Raw genomic sequence first — 13,062 nt, 5'->3', positions numbered from 1 at the left:
ATCACTATAAGAAAACACCAGAGCCTGTATGTCTTATAAACAATGGAAATGTATTTCTCACCGTTCTGGAACCCGGAAGTCTGAGATCAGGATGTCAGTATGATTCAGTTCTAATAAGGGCTTTCTTCGGGGATGCAGGCTGCTGACTTCTCATATTTTCACATGGTGGAAAGAGGATGAGATTGCTCTCTGGGGTTTCTTTTGTAAGGGCACTAATCCCAATTATGTGGGCTCGCCCTTCTGAGCTTACTGCTTCCCAAAGGCCATACTTCCTAATATCTTCATATTGGGACTTAGTATTTCAACATATGATTTTGCAGGGACATAAATATTTAATCCAAAACAATACCCAGCATAATACTTGTGATAATATTCTTGTGTGTAAATATCTGTTATTGTTTGTTTTCTTCACTGTACAGTAAGACCCCTGAAGGCAGAGTTTATGTCAGTATTCCCAGGGCTCATGAGCACATAATCTGGCACACAGCAAGTAGGTGGTAAATAATATGAGATACATGAATGAATAAATAAATAAGAATGCAGAAGAAGCAATAATTCACTACAAACAGTATGTTTGTAGTACAAACATACTGAAAGAATGAATGAAACCTAAACTTGCCGAATTAAATTTGTCCTGCGTTTTTCCAAAAAAACTTTTCTCTGATTATGTTTTCCCTGGGAATTCCTTCTAACCAATCTTCATCTGTTGATAATTAATAATTTGTATTTCCCCAGTTACTATCTTAAATGTGTCCAATTATATAATATCTATTCAGTTTCCCTGTCAGAATTGATTTCCTTCTCACATGTATCATGTGCTTATAGTATTGCTTTTTTGCTTCTTTCTTAGAGAGATTATTTATCACATTCTACTGTAAACTATGCTCAAAAGTCTGTATATTTTCCCCAGTTTAGACTTTATGCTCGTGGGGAACCTGAATCAGTACTGTTAATACTTATTGAAGGAGACTATAGTTGACAGCTGTCTCCTCTGTATACATTTCTTCCTCCTTCCAATGAAACAAATGTTTAATTGGGTACATAGACACCAAAACAAGTAATATATTTCTCAGCCTCCTTTTTAGATAGGTTCAGGCAAATGACTAAGTTCTGACCAATGAGATATATGCTGAAGTAGCGACTTCTGGGTTGTACCATTGAAGGAAATGGGTGTGGCTCTGCCCTCCTGTGTTTCTTTTCACCTGACTTGGAAAGCAAGTGAGGAGTCATTTTAGAGTCATCTCAAACAAGCAGAGAGGTACAACATCTCACGAAGGACAGAGCAAGAAAATAGAGAGAGTTCAAGGCCTAGCATCATGGATTATAGTCCAAGCATAACAACTCAGAGAACTTCATGGAGAAGATTTACCCAACTATTTCAGACTTTGTCATGCAGAAAAAGCAAATTTTTATCTAATTTCTGCCATTGTTATGTTTGCACCTCAGTTGCAGGCAGCTCACTGTACATATTCATTAATACAAATGTAATTAGAAACTTTGCAGTTTACATACTTTTCAAAGGAATGCCCAACTTTCTATAAGCTACGTGAGCAGCATTTCACAAGATCCTACTAGTAAGTAGGAGTGCCACCATTTTGGATACCTTTAAATGCTTTAGCTTCATTTGTTTAGACATTTGACTTAGGTTGTTGTGCTCTCAAAAAATAATTATACTTTTACAAATAAGTATATGAATCTGGCCAGTCTGCCACATTTTCAAATACAGAAAATTTCTTAGCATTTGCCATACTTCCCAGTCAGTCACTTAACTACTTACTGCTTGTGAACATGATTTGCAAATATATATATGTGTGTGTGTGTGTGTGTGTGACTTAGTTTTAGTCTATAATGTAAAATCATGAGAAATATAAGAGAAGTCCTCTTTATGGTTTCTAGCTTTAAATTTATGTTAATGGGAGACAGAATACTGCTCACAAATTTGGAAGGTAAATGACTTTTAGTCAACCATAGATATGCATTGCAAACTAAGAATATAAACACAATTCATTTTTAGCAATAAATGACCGTGAATCTAAGCAGACATGGTATAAACAATAATGCTACCTGTCTCCCAAGGTAGTTAATTAATAATAATCCATTTGCCCCTCAAAAATGCCACTGTTTGGTTACTAAATAATAACATGTTCATCTTTGCACATCCCAAAACTTGTAGCTGAAACACAAAGCTATCAGGTTGGAATAAAATGAGGTTCATTTATTAGAATAGTCTAATGGGCCTGAGAGTGCAGGAACAGAAGATGGTGACAGAAGATTATGATAAGTAGTTCCAAATAGGGAAAGAAATATATGGAAAGGAATGGAAGACAAATATCTCCCATCCAGCAAGGTGTATCTATTAAAGACAAGTTCAAAAATAAGTGGTCAACCCCTGTTGCTGGAACATAGGGTAAGATGCTGAGAAGATGATTTATCTTAGTGCCTTTTAGGTTATAGAGCTTGTTTCTGAATATCAGAGATGGAAACAGAAATTTGATCTCCATTATCACCATAATTTAATTTTTAAAGGGTTACATCAATATATTACCAACAATTGTTCCCCGGTATAATCTTATATAGGGTCCTCTGGTACTTTTAAACTAACTCAACTATAATTATTAGTATTTAGTAACATATGCAGATAGTTAAAAACAAATGGTACATAATAGCCCTAGAAGAGAAGTCTAGGTTTTCATCCTTGACCTTCTCATCATGGTCAACAGTTTAAACATTCACGTTCAAACACACACACAAACCCACACACACCTTTTTGGTGGTAATAGACAACATAAATGATAGGATTAGAACGTCATTTCTTTAACTTTAGGCAATTGTCTTGCTTGAAAAGTGAGAGATTTAGCTTAATTGTGCTAACTTCCATCTCCTGGCTTCCTTTTTCCTGGGAATGTTACTGATTATATTATTATATTTAATTCTTCTGTTATCTTTATACTTTTTTTTTTTTTTATTGTGAGACAGAATCTCGCTCTGTCTCCCAGGATGGAGTGCAATGGTGCAATCTTGGCACACTGCAAGCTCGGCCTCCTGGGTTCACGCCATTCTCCTGCCTCAGCCTCCGAAGTAGGTGGGACTACAGGCATCCGCTGCCACGCCCAGCTAATTTTTTTGTATTTTTTTTAATGGAGACAGGGTTTCACCGTGTTAGCCAGGATGGTCTTGATCTCCTGACCTTGTGATCCGCATGCCTTGGCCTCCCAAAGTGCTGGGATTACAGGCGTGAGCCACTGAGCCCAGCCACCTTTATACATTTAATAATATGCTTAAATACTTATCATTTGTTCTATGAAATTTACTTTGAAATATTTTATTGTGAAATAAAACACACATTTGGAAAGGTACATGGAAGAAGAACATACAGCTCAACGATGTCAATACCCATGTGCTTACCACAAAAAGTAAAGAAAACAGTGATAATAACCCAGAAGCACTCACATACTGTTTTCCGGGAACGTGCCTCTACATTCTCCATAAACGTTACTGTACCCCTGACTTATATGTTAATAATATTTTAGTTTTTCTTTATTTTTTTTTTACCACTTGCAATCTTAAAGACCATAATTTTGTTCCCCCTACTTTGTGTTTTATAGAAATGGAAGCACACCTTATGTTTTATTTTGTGTTGTGTTTGGAGAGGCCTGGCAAAACTTACAATTATGGTGCAAAGCAAATGGGGAAGCTGGACCTTCACATGGATGGAGCAGGAGGAAGAGAGAGAGCGGAGGTGATACACGCTTTTAACCAAGCAGATCTCACAATAACTCACTATCATGATGACAGAACCAAGGGGAGATGGTGTTAAACTATGGAAAACACTCCTATGATCTAATCACCTCCCACCAGGCCCCACCTCCAACATTGGGCATTGCAATTTGACATGACATTTGGGCAGATACAAATCATATCAATAGGTATATAATTATATCTGTTATTTTTGCTTTCTCTGTCCTCTGCTATTCTCTTCCTCCTCCTCCTTCTCCTCTTCTTCTTCATTTTACTTCTTTATTTTCTCACATTCTCGCTCTCTGTCCAGGTGTTTATTATTATTTTTTTGTTCTTTGCAAAAAACATTTCTTTGTAATTGTTTATCCTCCCTATAGCATATGTCTTTAAACTATTTTATTAATTTCAACACCAACCTTGTAATTTCTCACTATAATTTGCATAGTTTTATTTTGATTATTTTAACATTTATATGAATATTTGAATTTCACATTTTTATCTAGCACTGAAAATGAATATTCTTATTTAGATAAACTGAAAATGTTTAATCGTAACATCTAATAAATATATTTTAGTGAAATCACTAACATATTTGGGTGTATATGTTTCATCTTACACTATGATTTATATTTATCCTCTCTGATCTAATTTTCTTTTCTACTGCTTTTGATATTTCTTTTAGATAGATCTAGTATTTAAAACTAGCATTTCTCTTTTTTTCTTGTCAGTTTGGAAGTTTCACGTACTTCCAAAACTTTTTCATTGATTACCATAGACTTTAAAACATGCATCTTTGAATGATCAGTGTTTAATGTTAATTGATACCTCAATCACTTCCAGGAACTTGTAAAAGGAAGAGGATATTAGAAATATTTGAATATTTAAATCCATTTATCCACTCAAAACTTATTTGCTATTTATTGCACCATGAGCAATTATTATTGATTAGAACACAATGTTTATATAAATTTACACATATATTTAAGTATTTGCTGCTCTTTATTCCCATCTTTATCTCCAAATTTATATCTGAAATTATTTTTTTCTGCTTGAATTGCTGAGGAATATCCTTTATGTGTGTATATGTTTGGGTGTGTATGTGTATATATACATAGATATGTACACCCAATGCATGTCTACTGCTATTGAATTCTATCAGGATTTAGTTTTGTTATATAAGAAAGTCTTAATTTCCTTTTTATTCTTAAAGAATATTTTTGTTGGGTAAAGAATTATAAGTTGGCTTGTTGCATTTTTCTGTTAATGGGTCAGTTATTAGTCTAATTCTTACTTTTATAATATTTCCTCTTATTTTATGTTAGGTTACTTTTTAAAAGTTAACTGTTGTCTTGATTTTTAAAGTTTTTTGTTTGCTTGTTTTCTGTGATGTGTTTAAGTGTATTTTTACTTAAATAATCCTGCTTTGGGCTTCTTGGATTTATTGAACATGAAAATTAATATACTTCATGAATTTTGAAAAGTCCACAAACATAATGTCTTTTGAATGATTCAAATAATGCTTATATATCATATTTTTTACCTTTTCCTGCTGGAATTCTAACTAAATATACATTAACATGTTTTAACATTTAAAATGATTTTATTATACAAAATACTTTATTTAAGAAATTAATATAACATGCATAATAAGAACATATTGAAATTAACTTCTAATCTCAGATAAACTTCAGAATAATTCTGTGAAGAACCAGATAAATGTCATCAGAATTTTAATTGGGTTTCAATTAACAGGGCAGAGTTTTGTGGAAAAAAAAAAAAAAAGGAATCTTAGCAAGGTTAATCTTCCCCTCCTGGAACGTGCTGTATCTTCCATTTCAGAAATCTTCATCCCATTTTATTTCTATTTTTGTTTTTAGTGGTAATGGATAGTTTAAAGAAAATAATTTGATTTTTGTATAATTAAATTATATTTATACTCTACTGAATTATTCATTTGATTAATGTGTCTTCCTTTCCTGAATCATAATGCTTATTTCTAGCATTGGCTGAGAGTTATGAGAAAATATTTTATTGTAGAACTAAGAGTTGGCCCCTTTTTTCTTTTTTAAACAGCTTTACTGAGATACAATTCACATATCATAAAGTTCACCCATAAAAAGTATGCAATTCAGTGGTACTGACTATGTTGACAGAGTTCTGCTGTCATCATCATAAATCAATTTTAGAAAATTTTAATTACCCCATCCCCTAAAAAGCCAAACCCAAGACCAGCCCTCACCATTAGCATTCTAGCTTTTTCCCCAGGTCCAGGCTACTTCTAATCTAATCTATTTTTGATTTCTATATATTTGTCTATTCTAGACTTTTCATATAAATTAAATCATATATGTTTTCCAGTATTTTGTTGAGGACTTTTGCATCAATATTCATCATAGATAGTGGCCTATAATTTTCTTTAATTGATGTGTCTGTCTGGCTTGGGTATCAGAGTAGCACTAGCCTCATAGAATGAGTTTGGAAATATTTCCTCCACCTCTATTTTTCAGAAAAGTTTGAGTAGGTTTGGTATTCTTAATATTTGACAGAATTCAGCAGTGAAGCAGTCAGGTACCAGGCTTTTCTTTACTGGGAGATTCTATTATGACTTCAATCTTGTTACTGCCTTCTCACTCATGGCATTTTTCTCACTCTTGCTGGTGCATGTATCAGTACAGTACTCCATTTTTTAATTGCCAAATAATATTTTATTGCATCATTATATCCCATTTCATTTATTCATTCATTAGTTGATGGGAATTTGTGTTGCTTCTATTTTTGGCTATTATAAAAACTGCTGATAAGAACATCCATGGTCCCAGTGTTATATGGACATATATTTTCATTTACCTTGGATATTTACCTAGGATTGGAATCACTTCATCACATAGGAGCTCTGCGTAACATCTTAAGGAGCTACCAAACCGTTTTTCAATGAAACTATTCCATTTACATAGCCTCAGGTAATGCATAAGGGTTCCAGTTTCTCCACCAGTAACTAACACATTTTATTTGCTGCCTTCTTTCTTATAAACACTGTAGTTCATGTGAAATGCTATCTCATTGTAGTTTTCCATTTCCCTAATGGCTAATAATTTTGAGCATGCTTTTATGAGCTTATTAGCCACTAATAACCTTCATCCATTCTTTAATTTATGGTCATTTAGATACTTGCTATATTTTGGCTACTGTGAATAATGCTGCAATAAATAGGGGGCGGCAGATATCTCTTCTGATTTCACTTTTTTTGGATATTTACCCAGAAGTTGGATTGCTGGATCACATGGAAATATGGTAATTTTTAACTTTTGAGAAGCCTCCATATTGTTTTCCATAACAGCTGTACCAATTTACTGTCCAACTAACAGTTTGCAAGTGTTCCCTTTTCTCTACATCCTTGCTAACACTTGTTCGCTTTAGCCGTTTTGATAGTAGCCATTGTAACTGCTGTAAGGTGGTATCTTATTGTGGTTTTAACTTGTATTTCCTTGATAATTAGAGATGTTTAGCATTTTCTCATGAATCTGTGGACCATTTGTATGTATCCTTTTGAGAAATGCCTGTTCAAAACATTTACTCAATTTATAACTGGGCCATTTTCTTGTTATTGAGTTGTTTATTGTTATTGACTTTCTTGTATATTTTGGATATTAGCAACTTATCAGATGTATTGCTGGCACATATTTTCTTCCAGTCTGTGGGTTGTCTTTTCACTCTATTGAATGTAGCCTTTTCTGTGTAGCAGCTTCTAAATTGATGCAATCCCATTTGTCTATTTTTGCTCTTGCTGCCTATACTTTTGAGTTCCTAAGAAATCATCCCCCTATATTTTTTCTTGTAGTTTTAGAGTTTCCTGTTTTATGTTAAAATATTTAAGCCATTTTCCATTGATATGTGTATATTGTGTGAGATAAAGTTCCAATTTCATTCTTCTGTGTGTGAATATCCAGTTTTCCCAACATAATTTATTGAAGAGACTGTATTTTCCCCAATATATGTTCCTGACATTTTTGTTAAAAAGCAATTGACCGTTGCATGTGTTTAGTTCTGGGCTTTCAACTCTGTTCCATTGGTTGATATGTCTGTTTTTAGGCCAATACCATGCTGTCTTGTTTGGAATAGCCTTATAATATATTTTGAAATCAGGGAGTGTGATGCTCCCAGTTTTGTTCTTTCAGCTTAAGATTGTTTTGACTATTCAGTGTATTTTGTGGTTATATACAAATTTTAGAAAGTTTTTCTATTTCTGTGAAAAATAGCATTAGAATTTGGATAGGAAGTGAATTAAACCAGCATATCATTTTGGGTAGTATGGATATTTTAACAGTATTTATTCTTCCAATTCATGAACATGAGACCCTTTCATTTATCTGTGTCATTTCAAATTTCCTTTATCAATGTTTTACAGTTTTCAGTATCTGTCTATATATGTAAATAGATAAATAGATAGATATTTTCTTTTCCCTTTTTTGTATTCAAATAGATATCAAATTCTGGTATTTGCCACGTGTGTGTGTGTGTGTGTGTGTGTGTGTGTATGTGTGTGTGTGTGTGTGTGTTACCATGGAGGAAGAATACAGTTGAACATAAAATATAACTTATGCTCAATAAAATCTTATTTTCTTGGCTTCTGTCTCACAAAACACTAAGCTTATTCAGGAAAATATTCCATGAGTCTAATAGGGAGGTGAGGGAATAAAAGACTAAATTTGGGAAAGCTATTTCCCTCTGACTAAAGAGATTCTTCTGGAATAAAAAGGAAAAAGAGTCTTTATATCCCATGAGTGACATGGCCTAGAGTTCTGCTTTTAGTTGTGCCTTAAAGGCAATATTTTAAGAAGAAATAGCTCTATGGTTCCGATGTTGATCATTCTTCCCTTTTCCCCAGCCATGGTTTGAAGACAACAGAACCACTAGACTTGCAAAAGTCATATGAATTTGGACAATGGTTTTCTGACCAATGACTGATGATAAAAGAAGCCTCTTAAATGCTGAAATGCTATATAACTCTCTCTATAGTTTTGTACTGCTCTGGGGGAAGAGTCTCAACAGCGACTTTAGATGGAGTTTCCACCGGTGTGATAGCCTAAAGACTTGATGTCAAAATCAGTTGTAACCAAATTAAGAAATATTTAATCTCTTGTTGACTAGAGTTTGTGGACTTTGAATTATATCCACTACACTTGACTATTATTTCTAGCTATTCAGTGCAGTTTATATTTAAACTCACAAGCTATCTATAAATCTTCTCCTCATACTTCAAGACCCAGTTCAAATGAATGCACCTTTAAGTTCTCAACAGATTTATTCATCTTTTTTCTTCATAGTGAAATAAAGATACATATACAGACATACACACATATATACACATGTGTATGTATATATGTGTGTGTGTGTGTGTGTGTGTGTGTGTATATATAGCCTCCATCATACCTTATCACTCACCAAATTTATTATAGTTAAGCATTGCTCTTCCTTATTATAGATGAACATTAGAAGAGTGAGGTTTTTTCACACAGTCACACCTTTGCATAACAACATTTCAGGCGACAGACCACCTATATAACAGTGGTTCCATAAGATTATTTGCCTTATTTTTACTGTTTCTTTTCTATCTTTATATATGTTTAGATACACTAATACCATTGTGTTATAACTGTCTACAGTGTTCAGTACAGTCACATGCTATACAGGTTTGTACAGTGTTCAATACAGTAACATGCTATACAGGTTTGTAGCCTAGGAGTAATAGGCTACACCATATAGCCTAGGTGTGTAATAGGCTATACCATCTAGGTTTGTATACTGCACTCTATGATGTTCACACAAAGTCACTTAATTTATCAGAACATATCTCAGTGATTAAGCAACACCTGATTGTATTAAATTCTGTGTTCCTATGTCCTAGTAGAGTGACTGGAGCCTGATTTCTGTTCAATATATTTTTTAAATTGTATTATTATTTTTATTATTCTTTTTTTAGAAATTTAGTTTAATTGGTTCATTGTGCAAAAGCTATAAATTAAAAGCTACTCGACATAATAGACTTGTTTCAACATACAAGATTTATTTTGGCACTACATTGCGGTTATTAATTAAACCATAAATAATCATTTACATAAGAAGCCAAAGGCTTCTTACAAAAAATAAAATATTCAATAATATGATCCTTAAGGGACATTTGTCTTGCACTGAGGAAGCAGCTGAGGTCTTGGTAGTGACAAAAAAATAGACTCAAAGTTTTCCACTTAGATGAGGAAAGTATAGCAAGAAGTAATCTGACCATGATTTGATTAACACATGAGACATAATTATGTTTGTTGCATATGAGTAATGGAAGTGGATACTTGGGAAGAGAAATTATACATATCATTGGAAATAAAAACATACTTGGGAAGTAGATTTTAAAGGAATTGCTGAAAGAAAGATTTAAGTAACATAGCAAGTCAAAAGACAATGGTATTGGTAAAATGTTAGTAATGTTACAGACTATAAAAATGTCATTATCTTAGCAAGTACCATTTTCCAGAAAGGGAAGAAAGAGATAGATGTTAGCAGCAAGGAAGTTTGGAAGCAGGAGTCCAGATAGGATTATAGTCTGTGGAAGGATGGATAATTTGTAGCATCTGCCCAAATCATTCTAGTCCTCCCCGCACCACCCCCCACCCCTTCATGCTCAATCTACACTTTATCCAAAAGTCAGAGTGATATTTCTGAATGTAACTCCAGTCCTATCACCCTTGATTTCTTATTTAAAACCATTTAATGGATCCCTATTACTCAAAAGACAAAGTCTAATATTCTTAACATGGTACATTAGGCACTTCATGAATCGGCTGATGCCTCTATCTCCAGAATCATTGCCATTCACTGTTTCATAATTCATACTTCGCCCAAGTGAAACTACTGTGAATTTCTTGATATAGATAAGCTTTGGTTTAAAATTGGCTTTAATAAAAATAAGAATTTGTTGGCTCAAAAATTTAAGACAGTTTCAGTCATTCAATCCATGGAGAGAATGAGGATTTAGCTAGGCCTGACAAACACTAGGTACTAAAGACGTGACATGATACGAGCTTTATTTCATCTCTCTTAACTTTGCCTTTGTCAGCTTATTAGATTCATTCTTTCATAACATAAAAAAGGTGGATTTAATGACGTTCCTCCAAAATTCATATTTTCCAGGAACCTCAGAATGTAAACATATTTGGAAATAGGCTCTTCACTGATGTCATAAGTTAAGATGAGGCCATACTGGATGAGAGAGGACCGTATATACAATGACTGGTAATCTTATAACAAGAAGAGAGAATACACAGAGATACGGAGAGAACAAGGCCATGTGAAGACAGAGACTGAGATTGGAGTTGATGCTACTGCAAGCCAAACAACGAGGATTGCTATGAACCACCACAAGCTAAGGAGAGGCAGGGAAATATTCTTCCTTAGAGTACTTAGTAAAACACTGTTCTACTGCCACCTTGATTTTGGACTTCTGGCATCCAGATCTGTGAGAGAATACATTTGTATTGGTTTAAGTCACCAGTTGGTGGTAATTTGTTATGGCAGCCCTAAGACACTAATAAAATGACCAGCCTATTTAATGCTGCAACAAAACCGCCTAACCCAGATTCCACTTTCCCCCTCCTTTTTTCTTTTCCTATAATTGATGACCTAATAATTTTCTACTATAGTTCGTTGATCCCAAGATGCAATGCTGTTTTTTTTCACATCATATCATCTCTGAAATTGGAATGAATTTTGCAATGAATGGCCTGTCATATTTATTTGCCAATGAATTTGTTTTTGTTTTTAGTGGTACATAAAACCGTGGTGTTCCTTACAATTAATAACATCTTAGAGGCAATAACATATGGTTGATTTATCTATTATTTATGCTAATTTTTTTCTGTTTCCCTCTACTTCATCCACCCAGATACTACATGAGGCAATGGGTCTTTGATTTGTTCACTGCTCTATTCTCAGCACCTAGACTGATGTTTGGCATGCTGTAGGGACTTAACACATTAATAAATAGTATATTATCAGCAAGTATTTAGTGAACTTAACCAAAGTATATCTCCAGGCATTAAGAAACAGTCACTTGACCATCTGTCATTTTTTTAATGAGCCATTGGAAGAAGGCTTTTACTTCTTCCTTTCCAATTAGCTCGAAATTGCTATTATTTATTTTGTTATCTAGGCATGTTAAAAATAACTTGCAATGATTTCATATTTTGAAAGTTTAAACATTCCTCATAATGATCACTTCTGATGAAATAAAATAATTCTAAGTCACAGGGATGTGAAGCTTATTATTTTAATTTTAAAGATGAGAAAACTAAGGTTCAGAGGTGCTAAAGCATTTTGTCTAAAGTCATAGGTCACCAAGAATTTCCTAGTACTCTTCTTCTTAACCCAGTGCTCTGTTTTGGGTCTCCTAATGTAATCCAGTATGTAAATGCTACAATTTAACACATATAGGACTTCAGAAATCCTTGCAGATTTTCATAGTTTTCTGGGAATTTTTAGAGTATAAAAGAGAAACCAGAGGAACAGATGGCAATGAATTATATATAGCAGCATGTTTTTAAATGGCATAAGTAATCTACATTTCAAATATATATTTGTGGAGGCAGATATGTTAATCAGATATAGATATAGTTATATGCATATGTAATATGAGTAACTGTATTATAAATATATCAGAGAGATAAACCAGCTTGGTAAGGGCATCCCTGTATCCCTACTGAAGGTGCATTCATTCACAAAAATCAAAATGTACATTGGGGTTTAGATCTATAGCCTTCATATAAATGGACACACTATTATTGTTAAGAATAGTTTTAATTGTTCTCAAATATGCACCATATAATGAAATATAGCAGACTTTACAGCACTCTATTTTAACAAAAATTGGATAGATATTAAAAAAAAAAACTGGCGTGTAAAACCAAATCATACGGTGATTATCAAGTGAATCAGAATTGCTTTAGACTTTGGGACTTGTTGCATTCTGGGATTAACTAGAGGTTAGCTTAAAAGACACCGTGAGAGATCCTAGAAACTGCCTTGGGTTCACTCCCTGCCTGTACATAGCTTTCTAACTCTGCCGGATTATTTAGTTTTATGTCATTCTCAAACACAATATGTAAGACAGGTGAGTATCCAGTGTTGGAATGGGCTAGGATTTAGTTGACTGTGATATTTTGTTGCAAATGTCAAAAGCAATGGAGTTTCTTACTGATGTTTCACTGAGAAATACAGAAGTAAGAGATGCGAAAACAAAGTTGATTAATACTATCCATAAGTTTGTTTTTAAGAAGT

This window comes from Theropithecus gelada, chromosome X (genome assembly GCF_003255815.1).
Source record: "Theropithecus gelada isolate Dixy chromosome X, Tgel_1.0, whole genome shotgun sequence".
NCBI classification, from domain to species: Eukaryota; Metazoa; Chordata; class Mammalia; order Primates; family Cercopithecidae; genus Theropithecus; species Theropithecus gelada.
Note: the sequence above shows the minus strand (reverse complement) of the source record.